The sequence below is a fragment of the Rosa rugosa genome, chromosome 3 (genome assembly GCF_958449725.1).
Source record: "Rosa rugosa chromosome 3, drRosRugo1.1, whole genome shotgun sequence".
In the NCBI taxonomy this organism is placed as follows: Eukaryota; Viridiplantae; Streptophyta; class Magnoliopsida; order Rosales; family Rosaceae; genus Rosa; species Rosa rugosa.
Genome location: NC_084822.1, coordinates 7411251 through 7419139, shown reverse-complemented (window position 1 = coordinate 7419139; position 7889 = coordinate 7411251). Strand labels below are relative to the sequence as shown.

General features: G+C 41.6%; 1 pseudogene; it reads right to left on the bottom strand.

Moving 5' to 3' along the window:
* The window catches only part of LOC133737128 (protein DWD HYPERSENSITIVE TO UV-B 1-like), a 14959-nt pseudogene extending 9974 nt beyond the window's left edge, over positions 1-4985 (bottom strand).
* Between the last annotated feature and the right edge of the window lie 2904 nt (positions 4986-7889).

Here is a 7889-nt window from a genome sequence, read left to right as displayed (position 1 = left end):
GATAGAACACCTTACACCTTAGAACACTAATGACACTTTTATTTCACAGAATAAAAGAGTGAGATATTGGAGGAAGTCAAAGCAAAACATACAACTGCTAAAAAAAAAAATAAAAAATACCTTACACCTTACAAAACTAATGACACTTTTATTTCACACAATAAAAGAGTGAGATATTGGAGGAAACCAAAGCAAAAAATACATTATAAGTTTTCAGTATTACCAACTTTGCAACAAAAGACCAAGGAAAAAAATGCCTCGACTCTCCCCAAACCCTAAGCTCTGGAGCTCTGCGCTTCATCAATGGCGGCCGGCGTCGGCCTCCCTCCTAAGCCATTTATTGATGGCCCTCCAACGCCGATCTTATGCGGCGACCACCAAATCGAGCCTGCAGAGTTTCATCACAATGTTTGCTTCGCGTCGGAGTACAATAGATGATGTGGAGATTGCTTGGGGGTCTAATCCGATGAGACCCAAGACTGGATGGGTGCGAGAATGAGATTTTTCGATTCGCCCGGGTAGGGCACGGCTCAAATCGGACCTGATCTGGGTTGGAGGAGCATATACTGGAGCAGCGATGGCTAGTCTCTTATCCGACCCAATTATGGCGGCTGCGGGGAACCGGGGTGCTGATCAAGGTGGTCTGAAAACCATAGGTGACTGGTGGAGACAAGTTTTCGATCCCCATACCAGAGTGAGGGGCATTGGTGCACTCCAACCTGTAAGCGTGACCGGTGCGGTTGCTGGGCAGATCAGAGTGGTGCAGGCTGGCGGGGCAAATGGTGTCTGATATGCAAAGGGGACGGCGACGAACTCCCATTCAATGGCTGCGGCAGAGGGTGAATGTATACATCGTTTGGATCGCGCAGTGACGAGACCTTCTGTGTCTCGATCGTACCCGAAGCCGGCGAGGTCGAAGGCCGAGATTGGTGGTGCGGCCGGTGGAGGGGTGCCCAAATCTGGTTGGGTGCCCAGATCAGTTGTATGGTCCAAATCGCTTTGGTGGCCCAAATCGCTTTGGGTGTCCAATTTCTTTTGGGTGCCCAAACAAAATTGGGTGCCAAAACTTACTCCGGTTTTGAAGATCAAAGTTTTGGGATCTATTTCTAGGGGGTTTCGAATTTGGGATCCAGGAGGCTGGACCCAACTAAACCTCTTAGTCCTAACTTGGATGGCGTGGAGAGATTTTAGTTTCTTGTTGAACTATGCCTATGTACTATGTTCTAGTTTTTTCATAGTTATAAGCTTGCTTTCATTTGTGAGCACTGATTGTCTAATGAGTGGTGCTAGCATGCCACGTCCTAGACTTGCCCATAGATGACAAGGGAAGGTATGTATCCGTGCCATTCTGGTTTGAATTAAATGAAAGTTGTCTGGTTTGATTCAAAAAAAAAAAAAAAAAAAAACCAAAGCAAAAAGTACAACTAAAAAAAAAACAGTAAAAGTACAAGGGGAGACTTTCAAATGTCAGCTCCCTCTCTCTGTTAATTCCATGTCACTAATTGCTGGAACAAGGACACTTGACTAGTTGACTACATCAAAACTTGTTCAACTGATAAGCCTTGCTTATTCAATATATCTTGCCTTACAAGATAGTGTATAGTAACTATAGTTTATCTAGAAGTTTTATACTTGTTTGTTTACTGTACGCAATTAAGCTCATCCAGGCACAAATTCTCCACTTATAGATAGAAGACAATAACCAGTAAAAAACAATAAAAAAAAAAAAACGGCAGCATCTTTACTTAATACCCTATACCTGTTACTCATTAATCGTCAACCGTTACCCATTGATTGTCACCCGTTATTCGTTATCTAAACCCTAAATCCTAATCCCTAATCCCTGTAATGTGTAGGTCTCTATTGATAACAAATAATAGAACTATCAATGTAAAGCCAGAAATAAAACTTCATTCATAATGCAAAGAGTTAAACAAAAATACTAAAGAAATATAAAAATCATGTCTAGGTCTTTGGACAACCGCTAGTCTTAATTAATTCAAGATGTTTAGTGTACCCAAATATTTGGAGTTTATTCCGAGTACTGTACCAGTCCATCTTTATACAAAACAACGTTCATTATACACTTAATAGCCTGACAATCATGATTCATGAACATGGCCGATCCTCAATTTTCAGAGATTTAGAGCGAAAATTTAAATGATGCCTTACTAATTGCAAGATTTAAAAGAATATATTAAAAAACTTGGTCAAATTGATATAATAAAGAAAATATCTAACTCTTTTAAATAATTTTTTTTGCAAAGTTGATAAAAAAGAGAAAGAAAAGCAAAATATGAAGGAGAAGAAGATGTTAAAATGAAATATGAAAAAAAAAAAGGAACAAAAAAAAAAGGTATAAGAATGAGAAAAAAGAGAGAAGATTTTGTAATAATCAAGATTGAATATATAATAGATAGGAAAATTTTGCCAAAAAATAAATGAAAAGTCATGAATCTAAAAAAGGAAAAAAAATGATATAAATGAACAAGACAAAAATAAAAGGAAACAGGTCGTCATATATTCATATTTCGCCATTTTGGATGGTTAGAGAGAGAGAGAGAGAGAGAGAGAGAGAGAGAGAGAGAGAGAGAGAGAGAGAGAGAGAGAGAGAGAGAGAGAGAGAGAGAGAGAGAGAGAGAGAGAGAGAGAGAGAGAGAAGATTGCTCAAATGATAATTCATTTAATTTGTTTTTTGGCGAAAGGTATCTAGAACAACAAAGGAGAGAGAGCCTCAGGGGGGGGGGGATCAAACAACAAAATATGAAAAAGGGAGGGAGGTGGCTACTGTAACCAAGTAGCCGGACACATCCTCCGACAAGCCAGCGAAGCAACATGATATGCAGCTTTGTTGGCATCTCTACTGGTCCAGGCCCAGCTAACATTCAGGGCAGCTTTCGCAAACAAACGAATGCCCAAGATAGGTGGTTGGGCTTGCCAATCCACTAGGAGTCGGTGACAGGAGATCACTTGGATTAAAGGGAGAGAATCTGATTCCACTGTGGTAAGAGCTGAAGGTGGGAACTTGGAGATGAGAGTGCAGACCAAGGTGAGAGCTGACGCTTCGGCCACCAAAGGTGAAGGGGCAGTAGTGTGGATGGATAAACTGTCCATGAGCTGACCAGCCGAGTTGCGGACTAGCGCTGCAATGCCACATTGGAGTGACTGATGGTGCCATGAGGCGTCAGTGTTGATCTTGAAACAGAGGGGTGAGGGGGGAGTCCATCTTGTTGGTTTGAGAATCAGAATGGAGGGCCTAATCCGAGTCTTCTTTGTTGCAGCAATGAACTCATGATAAGAACGAGTGGCTTTATCTATGACCTCTAAGGGAGATGGAGATTGGTGTTGGAAGACACATGTGCACCTATGCTTCCATATCTCCCAGAAGAAGAAGCTGATGGAAGTGAAGATGAACCTGCAGTCCAGGAGAGACGAGGTTCTATATGCTTCAATAATCCTCTCTAACCATCTATCAAGAGTGGTAATTGAAAAGGGAACAAACCTGAGTCCAAGTGGGTGGCCGAACCACACAACTGCAGTCTGTTAAGAATGTGATAAAATATAACTCCCATACTGGAAAAATATAACTTTGCTTATGGGTTTATAAGGGTTTGGGCCACTCCATCCATTGCCAATTTGTTTTGGATGTGAACCCCAGATTACTTTATTATGGTATCAAAGCGGGTTACTCACATGTTTGGTTTCAGCAATGACCACATGTGCTCACAGTCATCCAATATAACTTGTTCACGCGTATAGCTTGAAAAATCGCCACACGTGCGGGAGCGTGTTGAGAATTTGATATAATATAACTTTCACATTGAAAAAATATAACTTTGCTTATGGGTTTATAAGGGTTTGGGCCACTCCATCTATTATCAATTGGTTTTAGATGTGAACCGTAGATTACTTTATCACAGTCCAGGGACATGTGAATAGAATATGTTCAATGGTTTATGTAGTTGATTGACAGAAAGGGCAGAGGAGGGAAGTAGAGAGGTGTCTACGAAACGAATTTGCTTTGGTGGCTATGGAGTTAGTACAAGCTCCCCAGAGAAAACACTTTATTTTGGGCAGGGAATGTAAATGCCAAATCCATTTTCACACAAAGGCTGGCGTCTGATGATAAGTGTGGGGGTTGTTTGAGGTGATGGGTTGCAAAGATCTTGGGAGATGATAGGCAGAATGAACTGAAAATAATCCATTTTTCTCAAAAGGCCAAACAAATTTGTCATGGAGAACAATGGATATGAGGGGGATTGATTTGATGGCTGTGGCTTCATGATGTAGGGGAGGATAGGAGTGAGGTTCCATTCATGACGGTGCCAGTCAATGAGGGTGTCAACAGTTAAAGATTGTTGATGTGGTGGAGGATGGGAAGACAAATGAGCAATGTGGGGAACCCAATTATGAGACCAGACAAAAGTTTTCGAACCATTACCAATTTGAGAAAACATAACTTGGTGGAGGAGGTCTTTGCCGACCAATATACTGTTCCAAATCCAAGAGGGGGAGGCTCCCTTTTTGGCTTCCATAAACGTAGATGAAGGAAAGTATCTTCAGACCTAAAGAGACTTCGGACCAGTGACAATGCGCCATGACAATTTGGCCAGCAAGGCGAGATTGAAATGGTTGAAACTTCAGAAACCCATTCCACCTTGGCATTTTGAAGCAGTAAGAGAATGCCAATCTTTCCAATGGATACCTCTCTCCCCGGATTTACCCCACCAAAATTTAGCAAGAGCTGAGTTGATATCATCGCACAAGGATTTTGGGAAGAGAAAACAAGCCATCGGATAAGCCGGGATTGCCGAAGCCACTACTTTGATGAGGATTTCTTTACCTGCCTGAGTGAGAGTGCCTTGTTTCCAGCCTTGAAGTTTCTTTGAGATGGAGTCTCTGATATAAGCCAAAGCAGAACGTTTGGACAGGCCCCAAACAGTTGGGAGGCCAAGGTATTTGCCGGGATTTGACACTGGTTTCATACCTAAAGTGTTGCTGAGCTGATTGACTAGGTCTGTAGAGGTGTTTGGACTAAAGAACAGAGAAGACTTATCTTGGTTGATTTGCTATCCAGAAGCATCACAGTAGGCCTTGAGAATGTGAGAAAGGTAGCCACAGTTGTGGTGGGAAGCTTTGATAAAAAACAGTGTGTCATCTGTGAACAGGAGATGGCTAATCTCCAGGCCATTGTTTGCGAGAGTGATAGGGATGAGTTGCCGTGTGACACATGCCTTTTTAACAATTGCAGACAAAACATCACTGACAAATAGAAAAAAGAACGGAGACAATGGGTCACCTTGGCGAACTCCACGTGTTGGTGTGAAGGACGGAGAAGCTTTTCCATTGACTAGGACTGAGATATTCACCGATCGAACTAAGTTCATTGAAAGGTTAACCCATTGAACAGAGAATTCTAGTTTTTGTAAGACCGCTTCGAGGAAGTCCCATTCAATCCTGTCATAGGCTTTGTTCAAGTCAATCTTTACGCCCAAATCAAAGTCCGTACCGGTTCGGAGAAGTTTGAGATGATGAAAACATTCATGAGCAACAATGACGTTATCATGTATTTGTCTCCCCCAGATACAAAGGCTGATAGCTCTTTTGAAATGATGTTTGGCATCAAGGGTTGCAGGCGGTTGGTGAGGACTTTTGCTAAAATTTTTTAAGAGAAGTTACACAGTCCAATCGGTCTAAAGTTGGACGGGAGGGTGCGGGCCTGGATTTTGGGGATGAGCACAAGGTTGGTTTGATTCATGGAATGGAGGAGGGAGCCAGAGGCCATAAAATCAGTTGTGGCCTCAAAGATAACTTTGTTGACAATCTCCCAGTAACATTGATAAAAGATGCCAGAGTAGCCGTCAGGTCCCGGAGCCTTTAGAGCTCTTAATTGAAACACTGCATCATGAACTTTTTGGAGGGAGACTGGGGTTAACAGAGTAAGTGTTCATTTAAGGGGAGATGATGGGGTCAACCAAGTCTAGAACATAATTCATTTAATTGAAGAGAAGCAAGAAGAAGATAGAAGAATTTTTTTTTTTTTTGCCTTTTCTTTTTAATGTAAAATGAGGGTATAGAAGGAAGTTTTGAGGGAAAATTTGAACAGAAAAAAATTAATAGAATGTGTACTAAGTAGAAAAATACGTGTGAATACAATTTCTCAAGACATTTTCCTTTTCCTAGTTGAAAAAAAAAAAGACATTTTCCTTTTCCGTGTGGAAAATACATTTCGGTAAGTTTAGGGATTCCTATCCGTACCTAAAAAAAAAAAATCTCGGGTAGAATCCCTAATTCCTCCTATATAAACAAAACACCACCTCGTCCTCCGCCGCTAACGAGCAGAGAGAGAATCGAAGCAGTCGAGAAGGAGAGGAAGCATGAGCAGCATCACCGATGAGAACCTTGAATTTGAATTTGTGGAGACAAGCATATTTGATACCATAGCCTATCAGAAAGTGACGAACAGCTGCTACAGAAGCGGCGCCGGCGTGGACATACTGGCGATCAGATTCTGCTTCTTCAAGGTAATTAAATACCGTACTAGGTTCGAAGAATTTGCGTTGGAACCAGGCGTTTTATTAGAGCAAGTTCACCCGTTGGGTCACCAGGTCACCCACTATTCACTAGTTTTTAGTGTTAATTTCACCTTCTGGGTCACGAGTACAGTGTATTTCGTGCCCTGGGTCACCCTGTACAGTGTTCTGGGTCACCATGGTGACCTGCACAGTATATTTCGTGCCCTGGGTCACGAGCACAGTGTATTTCGTGACCCAGAGAATGAAAATATACACTAAAAAGCAGTGAATAGTAGGTTACCCGGTGACCCAACGGGTGAACTTGCTCTTAGCTCATCATGTACTTAAGTTGCGGATCTCGAGAGAGTGGAGGAGTTGTGATTCAAATAAAAGGATGGACAGGTTGGCTAGGTACAGTGGGATCATAGCTAGGTCTCCAAGGGAGAAGAGAAAGTTTAAGAGGAAGATGGTTAGGTATCTTTCAAGGATTGGAGCTCCGGAAGAAGAGCACGAGTCTATTATTGAAAAAATATTGGAGGAGCTTAAAGATGCTGTCCCCGCACATCTATCCATATCTATCCAGACAATGTCATGTGTTGCTTAATTGCTATATGTTCTACATTACATGTATGCTAGCTGTTTAATCCTTACACATGTTAGTTAAATAGAATGTACAGCTAAAGAACCAGGTGATCAAGTTACATATTACTTGGTTTTACTGCAGGGCCAAACATTCGGTGGCTGACAATGTTGTAGAATACCTATTTCCTCCACTGCCGGCTGCTGCGACAGACAGACAGACTATTCAATGTAATCCAGATATGATGACACAAATGAGTCTGTCCGTGTTCTTCATGCTGTTATAGCTCTTGCTTCCACGATCATTCATGGGAGCATTGTAAACCAGCCTGTGGTGTATATCATACTTCCCACTCCAGCTTTTGTGCAAGCATCTTTGATGGATGAGACATCTCTATGTAATTGAGCAAGTGCACGAGCTAATGGACCTTTGCTTTTTGTGGGTCTTGTTTAGTCTTTTTGTTGTACAAATTGCGCACTGGTTCTTTGCTAATTTTGTTGTGGATACTATGTACTCCAGGCCTGATGGACATGCTCAGCCCCTCAGCGTCGGTGAACATAATACCAAGTACCCAGTCTACTGCTTACATCATGCAAGTGCTCAGTTTAGACTACAAAGCTTGAACTCAAAATGACAAGTGCTCAGTTTAGACTACAAAGCTTGAACTCAAAATGATCTGTTCACAACAATAATATTTTAGTAAAAAACTAAAAATTATAACTCAAAAAAGACCGGTAATGAGTTCCAAGAAGAGTGAACATGTGCAATGGTTTTTTTTTTTTTTTTTGGTGCAA